This window comes from Aplidium turbinatum, chromosome 9 (assembly GCF_918807975.1).
Source record: "Aplidium turbinatum chromosome 9, kaAplTurb1.1, whole genome shotgun sequence".
NCBI lineage: Eukaryota > Metazoa > Chordata > Ascidiacea > Aplousobranchia > Polyclinidae > Aplidium > Aplidium turbinatum.
The window spans coordinates 24,071,797-24,081,355 of NC_137480.1; the positions used below are offsets into that span (position 1 = coordinate 24,071,797).

Consider the following 9,559-nt stretch of genomic DNA (forward strand, 5'->3'; position numbering starts at 1 on the left):
ATGACTTTGTGCTCAATAAAACTACAATACGTTTTGACGGAAGGCCGATATAAAGTTTCAGTTTTTAATTTAAGGATTTTTAAAACTTTGCCACTTACTCAAAAACTATACACAAGCAAATTTATTCTTTCGCACGAATAAATACAACACATTAAATGTGTGTGCAAAGATCCAAACGGATCTCTAGAAGATATTGATCAGAAATTTTAACGCATTCTAAATTTTTTTACGCACTTGTTACATAAAAATAAATAAACAAAAGCAAGCTGACATGCAGCAAGCTTTGTCATTCCTTTGCATTTTGATAATTGCATTTCTACCTAAAATGTTGTTTGATTTTGAATCTTTCAATCTTTATTCTCGGAAGAAAACAAGTAACAAAAACTTAACCCTAATTTACCAACATGGATGTTTCACATGATGACGATCATATTTGTCTCGAGGTGTTTACGCTCGGAACGAGATCGAATTGTTGACACGTCAGTGCCGAAGCACGTGCTGATTGACCTATGACCCGAGTTCTGAGTGGATGGCTGGAAATTTGATCTGATGATAAGCTCTTGGTTGCAAGGGCGCATGATAACACTCAGCGTAAAGTGTGAGAATAATCAGAAAAGTAATTATTTGCTGTCAAAATAAAAAGTGTCTCTCGTCCAGGGATGTAATAACCTACACCCAGGCTACAATGTTGGAAGTTGGTCGTAAATTGAACGAATCAAATAGTCAATGAATACCGGAATCGCCAATTTAGAATTAAACACCCAATTTACACAAAAGCTGTTAAGGACAACAAAACATGACCACATTATATCATTGAGAACAATAGATTAGAAATGTTCTTGACAAGTCTTTCATAACAAGCAGAAACAAAAACACGTCGCCGGCAGGATTCGAACCTGCGCGGGCAGAGCCCAACAGATTTCTAGTCTGTCGCCTTAACCACTCGGCCACAACGACCTGATAACGTTAAACTGTAGAAAGCGACTCACTCATGGTTGATTAGATCGAGCAGAAATTTTTAAATATCATTTATTGTGTTTTAAAAAACGCGATGAGCCTATCTCAAAACATTCAATCCATTATACTGAAATATATATAGTTACACCAAAATACTGCATCTCTTAAACCTGAGACTTGAGAAGATTAAGTTAGAACGTAAGTTAAAAGAATTTTGTTGACAAGCAAACATTTTAGATTGGTCGTATCTGCAATAGGCCAATGTTCGATGGGTAAGGATTTCATATCAGTGAACAGGGGAAGGAAAACTGATATTCATTTCACCTTCGAGCACGTGATGGTGTCTTGCCAAGATATAATCTCTTGATCATTATTGGTATCGAACCCACGTTAATTGAACTTCCTTCAAACTCTTGCACACATGGTAAGAAGAGTTCGCTTACTTGGTAGGCCTACAATACTTTTATTGTCAACGACTACAGCCTGCTTTCCAACATTACTTATCTAGTTTATGATTCCTCTTGTTTATGAAACAGATATCTCGATAACACACTACAAGCGTTGTGTAGCCGCAGTAAAGCATTAGCAATGAGTTTTTTTTTTAAGATTTATATTTCTTTAAGGATTGAGAATGTGACCAGTCACCAGACTGTTAATTCATCCTCACTGCTTAGGTCGGTTTTGGTTGGTTGGTTGGTTTGAATCATCATCTCATGCCCTTATTTTATGCTTAAGTTTGAATCTTAAGCAAGAAAGAACCTAGACACGATCATTGTAAAGCCTGTGATGAGACTTGACTTGGAATCGACCCAGATGCTTTTCAACTAGTGCTCGTGAACAAGATGTTGGATAATAAAACTTAACAAAATTAATCGATCAGTTACAGTGCCCACTGCCCATGTGCCCACTGCCCATGTTACAGTGCCCATGTGTAGAACGTCGAGAAATGATACTCAGGAGCTCAAACCATTGTCCACATGCTCAGGGTGTTTGGGAGGATCGTTTGGGGTCCCAGTGACAAGATGAGGGTCGCCGGCCGCCCCCAAACGAAACAAATGAATATTTAACCAACATGCAAATTCGTGAAAGACAAACATATAATAACAATCGATCGGCACTTCTTGTTCAAATAAAAACTTGAATTGTGCAACCTCACCACCAATAAGTTTCTTTTAAACCAACACCTCAAGGTCGTTGTGGCCGAGTGGTTAAGGCGACAGACTAGAAATCTGTTGGGCTCTGCCCGCGCAGGTTCGAATCCTGCCGGCGACGTAGTTTTTTAACTAATACTTTATTAATAAGCTGTTTATGCTTCTTGTTGAAGCTTGCAGACAGCTCATTTTCTTGGTCATATACGAAACTAGTTGAAATATACGATCGAACAGGGGACCTTGCATTGAAACACTTTGCTACTAGTGAATCAGTTTGATTCATTCGATTAAACACAGAAAACGTAAAAAATTAGCATTTGTATATAAATTAAATAAGTTTGTATGACCAAGATGGTGTAGATTTCTAATTTCACCTTATTTTTTAAACTTAATTAAACTCTGGCTGCCCAGTGCCCACAGTCAATGTTCACAGCTCCGTTAAAACTGTTATGCAACAATTCCTACCAGAAACCACTAAAAAATAAAAACCGTTTCAATTTCAACAAAAATAATTTCATGCAATTAAAAACATCTATCTCAACTTCTACGTGACACTATGCAGAGTTGCAAGCCGCAAACATGAAAGCAAGAACCTTTTCTCTATTACGTCACAAAGACCAACACTCATGCTCATTAATGATGTCCTTTGTGTGTGTATTATATACACACGATTACTGTATATATAATCGTAATAGACATGCTTGTACGGCCTTGCCCAGCCAACAAAATTTGCCGTTTTCACATCGATCCAAAGCCTAGAGTATGACTGTATGAGTCACTGAGTCATCTGTATCTGCTCCACGCAGAATCTACTTCCACTGAACGGAATTTGATGGAATGATTTCTTCATGCGCACAATCAAGAGGCAGCATTGTAATGAGGTGTTTCAAAACGCGAAAATGTCGCCAAAGTCAATAAACATATTTTGCATTACGTCACAACACTATTTTTTTCTTTTAAAACGCGCTATTAACGTTAGCTTGCTTTAAGCAAATTAATTAAATCTTCATTATCTTTTCTGATGTAATCTGAAGAGTTATTTCAATTCGCTTGTTGATAAGTTGAACTATCATTTGCTGTTTGACGAAAAAATTTTAGGAGCATATTTTTCCCTTATTGCTTTCCTACTTGTTAAAAGCTTTTAGTTGATACTAATCTAAAACTAACTGCAACACTGACTGCTCAGAATGCAAATTGAAGTTTGTGAAGCGATTCGGTTTCTTCCATTTGTCTTGTTTGGTTGAAGATTCGGCTATGCAATTTTCATATCTAAATATTTCTTGGCTTACACAACCAAACCGCATAAAAAATTCTCAAAGCGCACATCAACAGGCACTGCTGACTTGCTTGACTGCATGACATATTCTTCACAACAATAATAATCTGAAGGGACAAAAGTTAAGTCAGAAACTAAGGAGCATGAAGCCCGTTCGCTGCGGGAACGAAATTCGATACCTTTGCTCATAAAAAAAGATGGAGCTTCACTCAACCATGACTCACGCTATGCATGTACTGAAGCGTAAAATTTCTTAGAAAAATACAAAATTGAGCACAACGTGCCGACTTTAAAGACGCTGAGTAAAATAATTTGAGTTTATTTTGCTTTTTTGTTAAGCTGAAAAAGGCAAACCAATGGCAGTTTTTATGCCAATTTTACGTTCGTTAGACAAAACCTACCAATTTTGCGACGAGAACGAAAAAGCTTCATTTTCAAAGCAGCAAACACTCATCAATCAGCATTAAATATCTCAATCAACTTGTCAAAGTATCGCAACCTTAATGATTTAATCTGGAAAATAATGTTCAACCGCAATGAGACATGGAAAGGCCAGAATTCAGAAAAAAAGACTTTTGATTGTCTTTCTTCGGTGTATTTCTTAAAAAAAAATAGTAGGCCACTGCCCAGACAGCAAAATCTGCCATTGTAAACGTTGAATCAATGTAAAAATGGCGGATTTTGCTGTCTGGGTGGTTTCTTCAAAAGCAGCGTGTTGATGAAAATAACAGTTGGATCAAATGAGTCAATAAACCAACCTTTTCTTTTAATTTTTTTTTGTTTTTTGTTTTTGTTCATCCCAGCTGAACAGTGGAATGAATGAGATGGGGGCTCTTAAAATATGAGCTGCTGTCCGTGTTGCAAGCGTGCCAAGTTTGAAACTGATTATTTTATTTCGGCCTCAAGTAGCAACGAATCCAGAAGGAGGAGGAACTTGGTTCCTCCTGAAAACAAATAAAAAAAATACATTTTCCTTTTTACAATTTTTTTTCATTGGTGTTGCGCTCTCTATCCCATTTTATTAATCTTATCGGCGCATTGGGCACGCAGGACTTCAGCAGAGGATTGTAGATATTTTTACGTTTTACATTAATTTGTTTCCAATAATTATAATAATAGCTTTTTCATGGCGTCACATACATAATGAAAACTATGCGCTTAAGTAGGCTACAGTAGAACACATATTTAGTTATATTTCTTAACAAAATGGAATGCTTCAAGGATTGTTTTGCGTTTCAAGACTTTAACGTTTGATAAAACGTTACCCGCTGATGCCTCTTGCGGAAAACAATAGCGCTGCAATACATTTCATACACCCAGTTGGCCTACTTGCTATGGATTCAAACCACCACTTTCTCAGGGCTCAAAGATATTGTTTCCATTATTTGTAAAATTTTAATGTGCCGGCAATTGAAGAATGGCAGGTAGACTAATTTATGTAACAATCAAATAAATGTCTTATTGTTTCCTATGTTCTTACAAGAAGAGAAATTCAAGATAAAGCGGCGCTGGTTCGACTCTCGGGGTGTGAGCTTGAGCAACGCACGTTAAGGACTGCTCTCCATTCAGCAGCATCTAAAGAATGGAATAGTTCCCCGGCAACAAGACTTTAACAATCGGAAACTTCACTCTGTCAATCTCGGTGACCAGGTCTGCGTCAGTGATTCAAAGTTTCTACAAGTATGCGAAACTGCCAGGATTAATGCTTCGTATGCCTATGGTTCAACAAGACAAACTCTCTACCGAAGCCCTGCCAGGATTAAGCTCTGCAAAAAGATTTCCCAGTCCGAGGATAAAGATTCAATCATTCAACTTCAGCAGGTCGTTGTGGCAGAGTGGTTAAGGCGACAGATTAGAAATCTGTTGGGTTCTGCCCGCGCAGGTTCGAATCCTGCCGGCGACGTTTTTATACCGATGATTTTTTACTGAACCGTGAGACGTCACTAATCTCGGTAAAAATGGCCTGATGCTTTCGGTTTGCTGTGACACATTGACTCTACACACCATTCATCATTCAACTAGTGCTTGAAGCACATGACAAGGAAACTGTGTTCTGAAAGCTAGTGCAAACCGCTACCACAAAAGCGAATCTACAGCATCAGGTTGAAACAGGTCGTTTGTATCTACTGTACAGTAACACTGCAAAGAAAACAGCGATCATGCTGCTAAAAGCGAAACTCAATCTATTGCAAATTGTAAAAATTTGTGATGTTGTTTCAAACGTGTTTTTATGAGATTCTTAAAGAACCATAGGCATACGAAGCCGAGCAACGTGATCAAGTTTAACATCTTCAAGTTTATTACATTTACATAAACATAAAACTACGCAACAAATTAAGTATCGAACGTTTTCGACATCACAAGATGTCCTCTTCGGGAATAATATACATACAAATTAACTACATCTGAAAAAAATACTTATTCCCGAAGAGGACATCTTGTGATGTCGAAAACGTTCGATACTTAATTTGTTGCGTAGTTTTATGTTTATGTAAATGTAATAAACTTGAAGATGTTAAACTTGATCACGTTGCTCGGCTTCGTATGCCTATGGTTCAACAAGACAAACTCTCTTCCGAAGCTCTAAGATTCTTTAAGGAAAACAAATTAAAGTCTACAAATCCAACAAACCAAGCAGGTCGTTGTGGCCGAGTGGTTAAGGCAACAGACTAGAAATCTGTTGGGCTCTGCCCGCGCAGGTTCGAATCCTGCCGGCGACGCTACATTTTGGTTTGTGCAAATATTTTGTTACCAAACCTTAAAAGTTTGTAATGTTCCAACCACTGCATTGTTGGAACGCTTGAAACAACGTTACAAACTTTTACGGTTTGGTAACAAAATATTTGCACAAACCAAAATGTAAACGTCGTCGGCAGGATTCGAACCTGCGCGGGCAGAGCCCAACAGATTTCTAGTCTGTCGCCTTAACCACTCGGCCACAACGACCTGCTGCAAAGGATTCACTTGCACAAGTAAATTTTTCCTTGGTTTGTTTAAGTAGAATTGCTGAAGGAAGCTGACTGTTTATTGCTGACAACAAACACAGGTTGCTGTTCATATGAAAAGTTCTAAGTGGGTCAGAACTCAGAAGTTCCCAAAGTTTCCAACCAATATTGCTTGATTGATTGAATCTTTATTCTCAGATTGGGAAAGTTTCTTTCAGAGCTTAATCCTGGCAGTTTCGCATACTTGTAGATGCTTTGAATCACTGACGCGCAGGCCCTGTCACAGATATTGGCAGAGTGAAGTTTCCGATTGTTGAAGTGTTATTGCCGGGAAATTATTCCATCCATTAGATGCCACTGAATGGAGAGCAGTCCTTAGAATGCGTTAATTGCTAAAGCGCACAACCCGAGAGTCGAACCAGCGCCGCTTGATCTTGAAGCAATTAATCATTTTTTATTTGCGTCAGACAGAGTTGGAAGATGACTTTCTACGTTGTGTCCTTCTCACTCAAATGTTTTATATTTCGGCAACCATTCTGCATCGGTATTTGCGCTTCCTCATCGTCCCGTCCAAAACAAAAAGGCAATACTGGCTAGCAGTGGCGTTGCGTGACTCATTTGGTTGGTGGGTGGGAAAGAGGGGCACTCAAAAATCACAAATACAGTATTTAACTTGAAATAAAAATTTCACCTTAGTCAGCAATTTTTAAAGCTCCAATTAACTCTTGTGTGATAATTTCAAAAACAACAAACAACCAAAAACAAAGAAGAAGGAATTGGTGAGTTCAGGCTATAACTTACAATTCCTTACCAATTAGCTCACCTCAGTGGTCACGCGCTCGACTTACGATCAAGCGGCGCTGGTTCGGTTCTGTAAGTGTGCGCTTGAGCAACGTACTTCAGCACTGCTCTCCATTCAGCGGCACCTAGTGAATAATTCCCAGGCAACAAGACTTCAACAATCGGAAACTTCACTCTGTCAATCTTGGTGACCAGGTCTGTGTCAGTGGTTCAAAGCCTCTACAAGTAGGCTATGCAAAACTACCTGAAATAAGTTCTCAAAAAGCTTTCCCAATCAGAGGATAAAGATCAAATCGATCAAAACCACTAAAAAATACGCATGAAGGCTGACAAGTAACGTCAACCAACGAGTGTGAAGACTTGTCACCCTACCCCACATCATACTTTGCAAATGCTAAGTCCACTTGATTGCCTGGGTCGAGTCTATAAAATTTCCAATTTGCAAAAGGACAAGCAATTTATTTGTAAACTATAGTGTAGGGGTTCTTAACCAAGGGTGCACGCACACACTATGGGGTGCGAGATTGGTGCCTAGGTGGTGCGGGGATGTTGAATTGTTAGAAAGCAAGATTTGTTATAATATACGTAAGAAGCAAAGTTGTTTTACAAAGTTTCAACAAAAATTTGGAACTGTAGGACTAGGAGTCTATTAGCCTACCTTTCAGCCAATCCTAATAGGGGGTGCGAGAATTGATTGGTAGCCTACTTTCAAGGTGGTGCCGACAAGGCAAAAGGTTAAGAACCACTGCTATAGTGGGAAGGCTATTGTAAAACTATAATAAATTTATAGACTTGTAGGTCTGTTGCTAGTTGGTCTATAAACATAGCGTTGACTCCCTTTGCACAAGAACTTTATGTAACCTCCAACACATAGCATCTTTTCACAAATTGGGACTAGGTGGGCAAATTTTCAAAAAAGGGTACTTTTAGCGCGAGAGTTATGTTAAAAAGGGCACTTTTTGCGCGTAAATGATGAAAAAAAGGGCATTTTTTTTCCGAGCATAAAACATGTAGCCTAAGCTTAAAAATGCAGGTTTTTCAGGCAAATCGTGGATAAAAAGGCATATTAGCCTATACCTAGACTAAACTTTTGAGATCCATAACTGATTCCTATATTCATCCCTGCCCACAATATTTGATAAATAATAATATAATAAAATTTAATCTAGCAACATTTAGTTGCAGAGGTCTCTTGTACTGAAGTAAAAAGAAACAACTATGATAATAGCCTATATGAAACACAACTGCTAAGATATTAGAATGAGTTGAATCTTTGATGAATTAGATGGTTCTAAAGACCTGGTATTTTATTTTGATGAAAATCAGCAAACAAATTTCGGTAAGTCAGACGTTTAGAATCTCACACAAAATTTGAGGTATTCACAACACAAATTGATAGTCTGCTTAAATGGTACATTGAGGATATTATAAGTAAGGTCAAAGGTAGGCTCATAAGTTCTAAATGTATGCTGAAGCTTTCCATTTAACTGTTCATTCTTTAACTTGGATCTAACTTAAACAAAAATTAAGTCTTAAAAATTGCCCACCTAGTTTCAAACTAGGGGGGCAAAGAAAGGGCTAGGGGGCGAGTGTAGGGACTAGGTGGGCAACTGCCCACCTAGTTTATATGTGAAAAGATGCTATGCTCCAACACGTTGAAGAACTACCCTGATACTTCAGGTTAGTCTAAACATCCTACAAAACTATATTGTTAAAGACATAGCCTATTCCAATTCAAACCTCACCGGCATGAAGGTGGTTTATTCCTGGCAGTCTAAACAAACAAAACAATATGAGTAAACAAGGATTCTTTCAATCTGTTTTACGGAGAGGTATGATGGCAAGGCTGTTTTTTGAAGCCAATGGTTACTGAAAAAAGTAACTTAGCTTAGTTTTTTTGGTCAGACATGATAAAATATCACTTTAAGTTTTAGCCTGGTCTATAGCAACTTCATTTTCAAACCAATCTTAGATCCTCAGCTGCCTAATTTTCTGGCTATTGAATAAGAATTAGTAAACTTTTGTCCTGTTGCTTTGGTATGTATACATCATTGTCTCGAGAAACAATTTGAAAATAGTCTCGTGTCGACTTGAACCTGCTGGTTCAAAAGTTTGTAAGCGTATTTTGCCCCAGGCGAAAATTTAATGTATTTTTGAAAACCTCGGAATTTTGACGCTGATCGCCACCTTGCTATGGGTTGAAGTGCAATCAATTTCCATGTCTATTCTTAGGGGAGTAGTTTTTAATCTTTTGCCTTATTGGCAATCATCAGCCTTGGAATCATCAACCAATTCTTGCACCCTCCACTAGAATGGCTGAAAAGTAGCCCAATAGTCGCCTGCTATTCAGAATGTAGCCTATGTTGAAACCCGATAAAGAAGCATAACTTCTTACATCATTTCATAACTAAATGATCTAGGATCCTGCA

General features: G+C 38.1%; 5 non-coding genes across 5 annotated transcripts; 3 read left to right on the plus strand and 2 right to left on the minus strand.

The window, feature by feature from the left end:
• Positions 1-875: 875 nt before the first annotated feature.
• On the minus strand, positions 876-957 carry Trnas-aga (transfer RNA serine (anticodon AGA)). The gene has a single exon. It is a non-coding gene; the product is annotated as a tRNA-Ser (tRNA).
• A 1,190-nt stretch (positions 958-2,147) lies between these two features.
• On the plus strand, positions 2,148-2,229 carry Trnas-aga (transfer RNA serine (anticodon AGA)). Its single transcript has one exon. It is a non-coding gene; the product is annotated as a tRNA-Ser (tRNA).
• Positions 2,230-5,205: 2,976 nt separating this feature from the next.
• On the plus strand, positions 5,206-5,287 carry Trnas-aga (transfer RNA serine (anticodon AGA)). Its single transcript has one exon. It is a non-coding gene; the product is annotated as a tRNA-Ser (tRNA).
• Positions 5,288-6,022: 735 nt separating this feature from the next.
• Positions 6,023-6,104, plus strand: Trnas-aga (transfer RNA serine (anticodon AGA)). The gene has a single exon. It is a non-coding gene; the product is annotated as a tRNA-Ser (tRNA).
• Positions 6,105-6,248: 144 nt separating this feature from the next.
• Positions 6,249-6,330, minus strand: Trnas-aga (transfer RNA serine (anticodon AGA)). Its single transcript has one exon. It is a non-coding gene; the product is annotated as a tRNA-Ser (tRNA).
• Between the last annotated feature and the right edge of the window lie 3,229 nt (positions 6,331-9,559).